This window comes from Rhinoraja longicauda, chromosome 14 (assembly GCF_053455715.1).
Source record: "Rhinoraja longicauda isolate Sanriku21f chromosome 14, sRhiLon1.1, whole genome shotgun sequence".
In the NCBI taxonomy this organism is placed as follows: Eukaryota; Metazoa; Chordata; class Chondrichthyes; order Rajiformes; family Arhynchobatidae; genus Rhinoraja; species Rhinoraja longicauda.
In genome coordinates this window covers 39192871-39205693 of record NC_135966.1, presented here as the reverse complement: position 1 = coordinate 39205693, position 12823 = coordinate 39192871, and the positions used below count along the sequence as shown (strand labels likewise).

Genomic DNA, 12823 nt, shown 5'->3' with positions numbered 1-12823 from the left:
TTCGCTTACCTCACATAATTCAATATCCTTCTCCTCGGTAAATACCGAAGAAAAGAAATTGTTTAATATCTCCCCCATTTCTTCCGGCTCAGCACATAGCTGTCCACTCTGACTCTCTAATGGACCAATTTTACCCCTCACTATCCTTTTGCTATTGACATATCTGTAGAACCCCTTGGGGTGTACTTTTACATTACTTGCCAAAGCAGCCTCATATCTTTTTTTCGCTTTTCTAATTTCCTTTTTAAGATTCCTTTTATATTCTTTATATTCCTCAAGAACCTCATTTACTCCCTGCCGCTTATATTTATTGTATATCTCCCTCTTTTTCCGAACCAAGTGTCCAATTTCCCTGGAAAACCACGGCTCTTTCAAATTATTATTCTTTCCTTTCCACCGAACAGGGACATAAAGACTCTGTACTCTCAAAATTTCACCTTTAAATATCCTCCATTTCTCTATTATATCCTTTTCATAAAACAACAATTTCCATTTCACTCCTTTTAAATCCTTTCTCATCTCCTCAAAATTAGCCTTTCTCCAATCCAAAATCTCAACCCTTGGTCCAGATTTGACCTTCTCCATAATGATATTGAAACTAATGGCATTATGATCACTAGACCCAAAGTGCTCCTCAACACATACCTCCGTCACCTGACCCATCTCATTTCCTAACAGGAGGTCCAACACTGCCCCTTCTCTGGTAGGCACCTCTACGTATTGCTGCAAAAAACTATCCTGCACACATTTTACAAACTCCAAACCATCCAGCCCTTTAACAGAATGTGATTCCCAGTCTATATACGGAAAATTGAAATCACCCACAATCACCACTCTGTGCTTACTACTAATATCTGCTATCTCCTTACATATTTGCTCTTCCAATTCTCGTTCCCTATTTGGCGGTCTATAATACACCCCTATAAGTGTTGCTAAATCTTTCTCATTTCTGAGTTCCACCCAAACAGCCTCCTTAATCGAGCCTTCTAGTCTGTCCTGCCAAAGCACTGCTGTGATATCCTTCCTGACAAGCAATGCAACACCCCCACCTCTTGCCCCTCCGATTCTATCACATCTGAAACAATGAAATCCTGGAATATTTAATTGCCAATCGCAACCCTCCTGCAACCATGTTTCACTGATCGCCACAACATCATACTTCCAGATGTCAATCCAGGCTCCAAGCTCATCCACCTTTCTTACAATGCTCCTAGCATTAAAATATACACATTTAAGGGACCCATCATTTCTTATTCTCAGTTTATTTCTTTTCCCTTCTTTCTCTCCTACATATTGGGTCTGAGTGTTTCCCTTTTCTGCCTCCTGCCTCACACACTGCCTATTAGCTATCTGTGTTTGAGTCCCTCCCCCCAACCGTACTAGTTTAAAGTCTCCGCAGTTATTTTAGCAAATCTCCCCGCCAGGATATTGGTTCCCCTCGGGTTCAGATGCAACCCGTCCTTTTTGTACAGGTCATACTTCCCCCAGAAGAGGTCCCAATGATCCAGAAACTTGAAACCCTGCTCCCTGCACCAGTTCCTCAGCCACGTATTTATCCTCCACCTCACTCCATTCCTATTCTCACTATCGCGTGGCACAGGCAGTAAGCCTGAGATTATTACTTTGGAAGTCCTTTTTTTTAAACTCTCTTCCTAGCCCCCTGAATTCTCTTTTCAGGACCTCTTCCCTTATCCTACCTATATTGTTGGTACCTATATGTACCACGACCTCTGGCTCCTCTCCCTCCCCTTTCAGGATATCCTGGACACGCTCAGACACATCCCGGACACCGGCACCAGGGAGGCAAACCACCATCCGGGTCTCCCGACTGCGTCCACAGAATCGCCTATCTGACGCCCTCACTATAGAGTCCCCTATTACTACTGCTCTCCTCTTCCTTTCCCTACCCTTCTGAGCAACAGGGCCGGACTCCTTGCCAGAGGCCCGGGCACCGTCGTTGCCCCCAGGTAGGCTGTCCCCCCGAACAGTACTTAAACAGGAGTACTTATTTCCAAGGGGTACAGCCACCGGGGTACTCCCTAGTCCCTGCCTCTGTTCCTTGCCCCCCCTAACAGTGACCCACTTGTCTACCTCCCGTGGTCTAGGAGTGACCACCTCCCTGTAACTCCTATCTATAACCTCCTCACTCTCCCTGATCAGACGGAGGTCATCAATCTGCCGCTCCAGGTTCCTAATACGGTCCCTTAGAAGCCCCATCTCGTCACACCTGGCGCAGATGTGGATGTCTGGAAGACTATCAGACTCCCAGATTCCCCACATCTGACACCCAGAACAAAAAACTGCCGTGGCAGTCATACTCTCCAAACAAAGCCCCGCGCTCGGTTACTAAACCTACCGCCCGGCCGCTACTCCAACCGCTCCAACCGCCCACCCAAAAGAACTGAGTGATCTCCTGGGAGAGGCGAAAAACCGGATAAAAAACCCAGGCCAATTTGGGAAAAAATCCGGGAAATTCCTCTCCGACCCCAAGCTAGGCGATCGAAACTAGTCCGGGAGTTCACACAGGTCTTACTCCTTACTATCCCCACACACTACTTCCCAAGCAACCCAGCTTGGTGCTGCTTGCTACTGCTGCTGGCTGCTTGCTGCTGGCTGCTTGCTGCTGGCTGCTTGCTGCTGGCTGCTTGCTGCTGGCTGCTTGCTGCTGGCTGCTTGCTGCTGGCTGCTTGCTGCTGGCTGCTTGCTGCTGGCTGCTTGCTGCTGGCTGCTGCTGCTACTGCTGATTGTTGCTCCTGCTGGCTGCTGCTACTGCTGATTGCTGCTGCTGCTGCTGCTGCTACTGCTGATTGCTGCTGCTACTGCTGATTGCTGCTGCTACTACAAGGGGTGGTAACTGTTTGGAATGAGCTGCCAGAGGAAGTAGTTGAGGCAGGTACCATCGCAACATTTAAGAAATATTTAGACAGGTACATGGATAGGGCAGGTTTAGAGGGATATGGGAAAAACGCAGGCAGGTGGTACTAATGTAGCTGAGACATGTTGGTCGCTATGGGCATGTTGGGCCAAAGGGCCTGTTTCCAAGCTGTATGACTGACTCTCTGACTCTATATGGTTTAGCGAAGATAAATAAGGAAGTTACAAAGTATCTGCAAGTGAGAACTTAAATGGGTCGAGGACCAAAGGGCCGTTAGAGTAGAAAAACCCAATCACAAAAACTAATGACATGGGTTAAATAAGCTGTAAGTAAAACAAATCAAAGGCCACAGTTTTTTCATAGGAAATAAAAGTGAAAAGTAGAGAAGTTCTGCAAAATTTGTACCAGTTTGATTGATTGAAAGAAACACTCTGTTGAATGGAGTGTTTCAGGGGCAGATACTGAAGGATAGAAAAATAAGATGGAAGTCCCATTGGTAAACAATGGAAACAGATGCATTAGGAGTAACATCAAGTTACACATTTTGGAGTCATAAAAACAAAAGAAATTAAACAATGCATTACCAGAAAGAGTCTATGAGCAGAATAGTGAATAGTGGGGCTCCCACACAGCCCTAGTGACCTGGGTTCAATCCTGATCTTCAGTCCATGTGTAGTTCGCACATTCCCTCTGGAACTGTGTGAACTTCTTTCACGTGCTGCAGTTTATTACCCCACATCTCAAAGATGTGAAGGTTGGTGTATTAACTAGCCACTGCGATTGCCACAATGTGTAGGTGGGTGATAGAATCTGGGTGGATCTGAGTGATAGTGGTGGGGGATTGATAGCATTGTCAGAAGGATAGGTTATTGGGTAAATTAGTGGTGGAACGGGATTGCTCCTTGTATCAGCGTAGACTTGATGGGCCAAATTGTTCCTTCTACAGCATAATAAGGAAATATGGATTTGTAGCAGTATAATTCCTATTGAAAATTCCCAATGCTCATTGCATTCGGAGGATTCCCTCTTGGAATTTGGGAAACGCTCCAACCAATTTCCATTGCAATATATCAATAACTAAATCAATAAATTATACTGATTTATGGAGAAATGTTGGTCAGGACACCATGGACAATTCCCCTGCCATCTCTTGAAATATTACCATATGTTTTATATCTGCTTGAGAAAATAGGTCTTGCTTAATCTCTAATTCTAAACACATCACTCCTGACAGGGCAGTCCTCCCTCACCTAACCTGGATTTCAATACTGTACTTAAATCGTCATTGTTAGTTATTGCAATTCTGATTTGGCAGCAAAATTATCTAACTTGTTCAATTTATGTTGCACAATTTACCTGCTTCCATTTTACATTGTATCAGCAAAATTATCTAAAATGTCCAATTTATTTTGTACCATGTATCTGCTTCCACTTTTCATGGCATCTGCAGAAGTTAAGAAGAATTGTTGAAACTATACTAAGAAAATTGATTCCTTCTTCCTCACTTCAGCTGGATATTAATGCTTCACTTAAATTATCAGTTACTTATTTCAATTCTGAAATGGTAGTTGATTTGGCAGCAAACCTATCTAAAACGTTCAATTTATTTTGCACAGTGTATCTGCTTCTATTTTACATAGCATCTGCAGAAGCCATGAAGAAATGTTCAAACTATATTTTTAAGAATCAATTCCTACTTCAAACGCATTATTCAAAAGTGAGGTTTGTATTTAAAAAGCCTGATGCAGTGATTTTGTTAATTCAGGGTATGTACAAAGGATGAAAACGATACAATAGATCTAAAGTTAAGATTTCAATTCAGAAAACTTCATTTCACATATCCAGTCCATTTTCTTTTCTAATCACTGGAGATTAATCATAATCATACTTTATTAGCCAAGTATGTTTTGCAACATACGAGGAATTTCATTTGCCATGCAGTCACACCAATAAAAAGCAACAGCACACACAAAATACATTTTAACATGAACATCCAACACAGTGACTCCTCTGCATTCCTCACTGTGATGGAAGGCAAAAAAAAGTTCAATCTCTTCCCTTCTTTGTCCTTCCACGGTCAGGGGCCTCGAGCCTTCCGTCGACGGGGCGATCTTACTCCCATATCGGGTGGTCAGGCCCTCGCGTCGTGGTGATCAAGCTCCCGCATCGGGGGGAATCTCAGCTCCCCCGCGTCGAGCGATCTGACCCCGGGTCGGGGCTAGTCGAACCTTCTGTGTTCTTTGAAGCTTCCTGACATCGGTCTCTACCCGAGACTGCGAGCTCCTCGATGTTGAAATCCGCAGGCCGCGGTTGGAGCGTCGATCCCACATAAGAGATCACAGGCTCCGATGGTAAGTCCATGTCCCCGCGGTGATGCGCATTCAGTCCCGAGCAGGGCCTCCAGCTGCATGATGTTAGGCCGCAGAGCAACCGGAGATACGATCCGGAAAGCAATCGCATTTCCGGCAAGGTAAGATTGAAAAAAAGTTATCCTGACCCCCCCCCCCACTCTCCCACCTCCCACATAAAACAAACCAGAGAACATTAATACATACTTTTAAAACACACTAAAAATAACAAAAAGACGAAAAGACAGACAGATCGTTTGCAAAGCTGCCATCGCAGCGCCACCCGGTGGACATACCATTCAAATTTTTGTTTGTGCTATCTGTGCATAGATGACAGATGAACTGTCTTCATCTGAAGAAACTGCGTCCTGAAAGAGAGAAAAGTAACAATGATATGGGAATGATTTGCAATTGCTTCACTTTATATCAGAAAACATCTTTATCAATTTCATTTGATCATGAAATCATAAGATATAGCAGCTGAATTAGGCCATTTGTCCCATCAAGTCTACTTCATCATTCGATCATGGCTGATCTGTTTTTTTCCTCTCAACTCCATTCTCCTGTCTTCTATCCATAAACTTTGATGTCCTTACTAATCAGGAACCTATCATTCTCTGCTTTAAAACTACCCAATAACTCAGCCTCCATCTGTGGCAATGAATTCCACAGATTCACCACCCTCTGTCAATTTGTTGCAGAAAACTACATTGTTAGACATGGGAGCTCTCCAAGGGTAATCAATGTACTTACAGTATTTGAAGGTCGATTAGGGGGTTGTGTACCATGCCTGCGCCCTGTGATAATTGCAAACATCACAATTAAAGGATGGCACCGGCAGATGCATTGACAAAAGAACTGAGAAATGGAATACAATGTCCTAAACACATTGTCCTAAACACATTGTCCTAAACACAAAGATTCTTAAATAAACACAATTTATGCGGTACAGGTAGCATCTCTGGAGAGACAGAATGGGTGATCTTTTGGGTCGAGACTCAGCCTGTCCCACTGAGATACTCCAGCATTTTGTGTCTATCTGCAGTATAAACCAACATCTGCAGTTCCTTCCTACACAAAGATCCTTACCTCTTTCTAGCAACGGATCAGACCAGCAAGATATTAATTCTCCAAAAAAACAGTTGCTGTGTGTGTTCTAGGCACTGCATTTACCAAGTATGCTGTAGGGATGGCCATTTGTGAACTAAACTCCTTCATGAATTTTGGGAGCGAGCACAAAACGTTTCTGGCTCAGCCAGGAGCTGTGGATATGAGTGTTCCTCAGATGAATCTCCTGGTAAATAAGTGCAGGAAATGAAGGTGAAGCGATGGCGCAGCAGGTGCCAGTGATGCAGATTTAACCCTGGCCTCCAGTTCTGGCTAGGATGAATTTGCATGGTCTCTCTCTCTCACAGCATGGTTTCCTTCAGGTGCTCCTTTTTTTCCCACGTGTCATATGTGTGCAGGTTGGTAGGATAATTGGGCACTGTATATTATCCCCAGGCATGTAGAAACATAGAAAATAGGTACAGGAGTAGGCCATTCGGTCCTTCGAGCCAGCACCACCATTCAATATGATCATGGCTGATCATCCAAAATCAGTACCCCATTCTGCTTTTCCCCCCATATCCCTTGATTCCCTTGGCCCAAAGAGTTAAATCTAACTCTTTCTTGAAAACATCCAGTGAATTGGCCTCCACTGCCTTCCGTGGCAGATAATTCCACAGATTCACAACTCTGGGTGAAAAAGTTTTTCATCATCTCAGTCCTAAATGGCCTACCCCTTATTCTTAAACTGTGACCCCTGGTTCTGGACTCCCCCAATGGATGGCAGTTGAATCTGGGAAGAAATTGATGGGAATGTGTGGAGAATAAAATGGTATTGGTGTAGGATTAGTGTGTGTACTGGATAGTCACCATGGACTTAATTGCTATAGGGCCTGTTTTCATGCTGTATGCTTCTCGCTATTACTACCACTGAGGTGTGGAGACAACATAAAAGCAATGGTAGTCACCTGTCACTGATCATCACTCTTTTGCCTATTTTATTATCGAGGATATAAGTGCATGTGAGTCAAAACTATGAAAATTCAAGTGGTTACCAAATGATAACCCAAAGATTTATTTGCCCAAAGAGGAAAGTGATCATTGTTCTTTGTGGGAAATGCATCTTTGCAAAAGCAGTCAGGGTTAACCACATTGCATGGATCGGAGCCCAACATTAGCCTTTTTGCTGGGCTATTGGATTTCACCCTCTTTCGGTTCACTGAATCCATGCTGTATTTCACACTGGTTTATGTGGAAATCTGTAAAACTGAACAAAGGTCTGTTAAAGACAGCTTTATGCAATTTTCGACACAGAGACATAGTGGTGCAGCAGTAGAACAGCAGTAGAGATACTGCCTCACAGCACCAGAGACCTGGGATTGATCCTGCCCTTGGGTGCTGTCTGTGTGGGGTTTGCTCTTTCTCCCTGTGACTGCATGGGTTTTCTCCATGTGCTCTCGTTTCCTCCCACATTGCAAGAATGTGCTGGTTTGTCAGTGAATTGGCTCCTGTAAATTGCCCCTAGTGCGTAGGGTTGTAGAACTAGTGTAGGGATGATTGATGGTTGGTGTGGACTCAGTGGATGGAAGGGCCTGTTTCCACACTGGATTTCTAAACACAATTGAGCAAGATCTGTAAGGTTGCATCATGATCTTGCTAAGTCATTGCCCCACTGATCAATGGGAAGAGCATTAAACCTTCAAACTCTCCCTTTTTGTTGTACATTATTTGTTGATAATCTGGGCATTGCCGGCACATCCAGCGTTTATTGCCCCTCCAAAATTGTCCTTGAGATGAGATGATGCCTTTGTTTAAAAAAGGTTCTAAAAGTAAACCTAGCAATTATAGACCTGTTAGTTTGACGTCTGTGGTGGGAAAATTAATGGAAAAGATACTTAGGGACAATATATATAATTATTTGGATAAACAAGGCCTGATTAGAAACAGTCAACATGGATTTGTGCCTGGAAGGTCATGTTTGACTAATCTTCTTGAATTTTTGAAGAGGTTACCAGGGAAATTGATAAGGGCAAGGCTGTGGATGTTGTCTATATGGACTTCAGTAAGGCATTTGACAAGGTTCCACATGGAAGGTTGATTAAGAAGGTTAAATCGTTGGGTATTAATAGTGAGGTTGCAAGATGGATTCAACAATGGCTGAATGGGAGATACCAGAGGGTAATGGTTGACAATTGTATGTCAGGTTGGAGGCCAGTGTCTAGTGGAGTACCCCAAGGATCTGTGTTGGGTCCACTGTTGTTTGTCATATACATTAATGATCTGGATGATGGTGTGGCAAATTGGATTAGTAAATATGCAGATGATACTAAGATAGGTGGTGTAGTTAATAATGAAGTAGAGTTTCAAAGTCTACAGAGAGACTTGGACCTTTTGGAAGGGTGGGCTGAAAGATGGCAGATGGAGTTTAATGCTGATAAGTGTGAGGTGCTGCATTTTGGTAGGACAAATCAAAATAGGACGTACAGGGTAAATGGTAGGGAATTGAGGAATGCAGTGGAACAGAGGGATCTGGGAATAACTGTGCATTGTTCCCTGAAGGTGGAATCTCATGTGGATAGGGTGGTGAAGAAGGCGTTTGGTATGCTTGCCTTTATAAATCAGAGCATCGAGTATAGAAGTTGGGATGTAATGTTAAAATTGTACAGGGCATTGGTGAGGCCAAATCTGGAGTATGGTGTGCAGTTCTGGTCGCCAAATTATAGGAAGGATGTCGACAAAATGGAGAGGGTACAGAGGAGATTTACTAGAATGTTGCCTGGGTTTCAGCACTTAGGCTACAGAGAGAGGTTGAACAGGTTGGGTCTTTATTCTTTGGAGCGTAGAAGGTTGAGGGGGGACTTGATAGAGGTTTTAAAAATTTTGAGAGGGACGGACAGAGTTGACGTGGGTAGGCCTTTCCCTTTGAGAGTGGGGAAGATTCCAACAAGGGGACATAGCTTTAGAATTGAGGGACAAAAGTTTAGGGGTAACATGAGGGGTAACTTCTTTACTCAGAGGGTGGTGGCTGTATGGAATGGGCTTCCGGTGGAAGTGGTGGAGGCTGGCTCGATTTTATTATTTAAGAGTAAATTGGATAGGTATATGGATAAGAGGGGATCAGAGGGTTATGGTCTGAGTGCAGGTACATGAGACTAGGTCAGGGAGAGTGGTCGGCGTGGACTGGTAGGGCCGGACAGGCCTGTTTCCATGCTGTATTTGTTATATGGTTATATGATGCTGAGCAGCCTTCTTGGAGCACAATCCCTCTGGTGAAGCTGGTTTGATTGTGCTATTGTTGAGGAGTTCCAGGATCCCATAAGTATGTAGGACCAGCAAAATATTCCAAGTCAGGATGATATGGAACTAGGAGGGGAACCTGCAAATGGTGGTATTCCCAGACACCATGCTGCTTTAGTCCTACTTGTTTGCTGAGGATGCAGGTTGTGGGGATACTGTTTGTGAAGCTTAAGGCATCTGCAGTTCATTTTGTGGACAGTACACTCTGTGGTCATTGTGTTCCAATGATGGAGGGAATTAATGTTTTGGACGATGGGGTGCCAATCAAGTGGGCTGCTTTGGTCCTCCACTGTGGATGGGTGAATGTTGAGTGTTCTGCAATGTATTTCGGGTGCACCCAATATTATCAGTTCATGTTGTTTCAAGATAGACACCACTCATCAAAAAATGAATTCAACAAGATAGTCTGAAGAAGGGTCCCGATCCAAATCGCACCTTTCCATTTTCTGCAGAGATGCTGCCTGACCCGCTGAGTTACTCCAGCATTTTATATCTATCTTTGGTTTCAACCAAGTTCATTTTTATTACATTTTAATTCAACAAGATGCTTTCCCCACTGGGTTATAGTAAATCTCTTTATGTCGATTTTCCCGATCAGCAGATTTTGATATTTATTAGAATCAATGTCAGAACATGTTATGGGAAGACTGGAACTAGTTGATCAAATCTTAACACAGTCTGTGCATTAGGGGAGGTTGGGTGGTTTAAAAGTGCTAAATGTTTACACTGCTTAGTTTTCAGTTATACTGAAGTCAATGAGCCAAGTCTGGGACAGTGCAAATGACAAACATTCACTCAGCTAGCAACTCCAATGTGTTCTCAGCCGTGCCCATTTTATCCTCTGCAAAATATTAAAAATGAAAACATATGTTCAAACAAAATCTATTTTACCATCTGATGCTTTCGGCTCGAAGGAGATGGATCCGTAATGAATGTCTTCCTCAATGTCTGCAAAGATAAGATGGAAACAAAGAATTTGCTTCTATATGTAGGGGCCCAGACAAAGTAAGTAATGGATTAATTTTGAGGTGAGATCAATATTGTTAAGTAAATAGCATTATTGATGTTTCAATTGTAAATTAATTGGCTTTGATGGCAACAGTTTAGGGAACAATTTCCTTAGGAGTTAGGAGAAAGGCTGGAAATGGATGGGTGAGGAGAAAGATGATAGTTCACTGGCAATCCAGATGGAGGCAGTGGCTACAATAGGCCATAATAGCCAGCTGCAGCTTGGACTTTGATAATGGCAACACAATTTGGCGACTCTTGCTTATGGACTCAGTGGGCTGTTTCTATGAATTCTGGACTTAACCGGGGATAATCTTACAGATCTGTATGCAAAAAAAAAAATGTTACCGTACCTTGGTACACCTTGCTGACAATAAAAGAACCATTGAACCATTCATCAACCCAGCTCCTTACTCCCCCTCAAATTATCTTCAACTAACCACCAAATAATGGAAGCGGTGCTTAAAGGCATCATTATGCATTATTTATATAGATGCATTACTGATAGCACTGCTGCAGTGGGCATCTAATGTGAGTCCTTCCCCAGTCCATTGCTGTGTGCAGCTATGCCAGGAACCTGGTTGCAGGCTCACCACTCTGCCGGTGCTCCTGTAGCATTGAAGCGGTTAAAGCAACCTCATCATTGCTTGGCTCCGTGTGGAGTGTGTCACCGAGGCGGTGAGCAACAGCCACCTGTGAGAGCTGGCATTGTACAACTGTGCATCTTCTCCCTGCCCCGAAGTGGGCGTCTGGGTGGCAGGCACCCTGCTCAGTATGGTGAGGGTGAGCAATTACTGGGCATGGCTAAGTGTGCTCACTAACTGCTCAGATCCTTTCCGTTCCTCTCTTTCTCTTATCACCTCCTGCTGGACATGATTAAAACTGTTAACTCTCCCTCTGTTTGTTTGGTTGCACAGCTCTCCGCAGCCCAGAGATCTCTCCCTTTTAACAAGCTCAACGGTTACCATTAGAGAGGAGAAGGCAAAACCTTCCACCACATCCAACAGGTGGTGACGAGACATCATGGGATCCGGGTAGTTGTCAGCACAGCAACTATGCCAGAGGGCAGATTTGAGCTCCTCATATCTCAGTGCAGAGCAGACGAACTGCTCATCACAGCCAGCCTAACACCAACGTTCACAGGAAGCCTCTACACGTTGAGTGTCAGCAAAGGGCAGGGATTCAGACCAAGTTCCTGGATCCTAGCACGAGTAAGTCACAGCGTGTACGTTCCCACAAAGCCACAACAATGTGCATCCTGAACAGATATCGTATGTTAAAGTAGAGGGTGGTACATGGTCTTGAGCATTATGAAAGCTCAATAGGGCCAAGAGAGCTATAAATCAAGATTCTGCTGGGGAGAGCGAAGTGGGGAGCCAGTGCACTGTGACTTTACTTAATTTGTGGTTCTGTCCACAATCACACAAAAGGCAAATTCTAGCACATGCCACACAGTGGACATTATGTGCAGAAGAATATCACTTCCCCAGATCTTGTAGGGATACGCCAGTGAGCCCCGTTTTACATGCAGAAATTTGAGGATCAGTGTCTCAGTTTTGCATTATGTATTTGTAGAGCTTTCAAACCAAAGCATTTAACTTGAAGCAAACTTTTCACTTGCTGAAATCTGACTTTCTATGACTAATAATCCCTCCACAGAGACGTCCTTACCTTGTGTTGGCTTCCTATTGACATTTGAATATTCAGCAAAATCACTTGTCTCAGGATATGGTGTCTTCTTAACTCCTGGAAAATATATATAAATTAATATTTAATTTTAATAATTAAAATTATTTATTATTAATAATAATTGAACTATTAATCTGGTCAGAAGAGTGTGCTCAGTTCTGGAAAAAGCAATACGCTCTAATAGGGGATGATCATACCAGAGAAAATCTTTTGTGTTAATCCTTCTCACGTGGTTTTAGAAGCACTGACATGCTGGTGAAGAATGTTGTAAGATAGTGGATCATCATTTTAGTGGGTGAATGTTATGGATTCACCATGCAACTGTCAATTATACTGTCCATTGAAATGTACAACAAATCAATGGGATTAAAACATGCATACAGTGTTGTTAGTGTTATGCTCTCTCAATGTATGATGCTTGATCACATACACTTTCAGTGACAATGAGACTATCATTGAAAATGGTATCTATATTGGATGTGAGATCCGAGGTTACACTAAGCACCAGAGAGTACTGTTGGAGTGATCTGTAATGTGTCCCCTCTATATTCCATTACTC

General features: G+C 43.4%; 1 long non-coding RNA gene across 1 annotated transcript; it reads right to left on the bottom strand.

The window, feature by feature from the left end:
* Positions 1-4393: 4393 nt before the first annotated feature.
* LOC144599919 (uncharacterized) lies at positions 4394-12324 on the bottom strand. Its single transcript, XR_013548053.1, has 4 exons — positions 12247-12324; positions 10459-10515; positions 5977-6020; positions 4394-5591 (listed from the first exon to the last, which is right to left on the bottom strand). It is a non-coding gene; the product is annotated as an uncharacterized LOC144599919 (long non-coding RNA).
* Between the last annotated feature and the right edge of the window lie 499 nt (positions 12325-12823).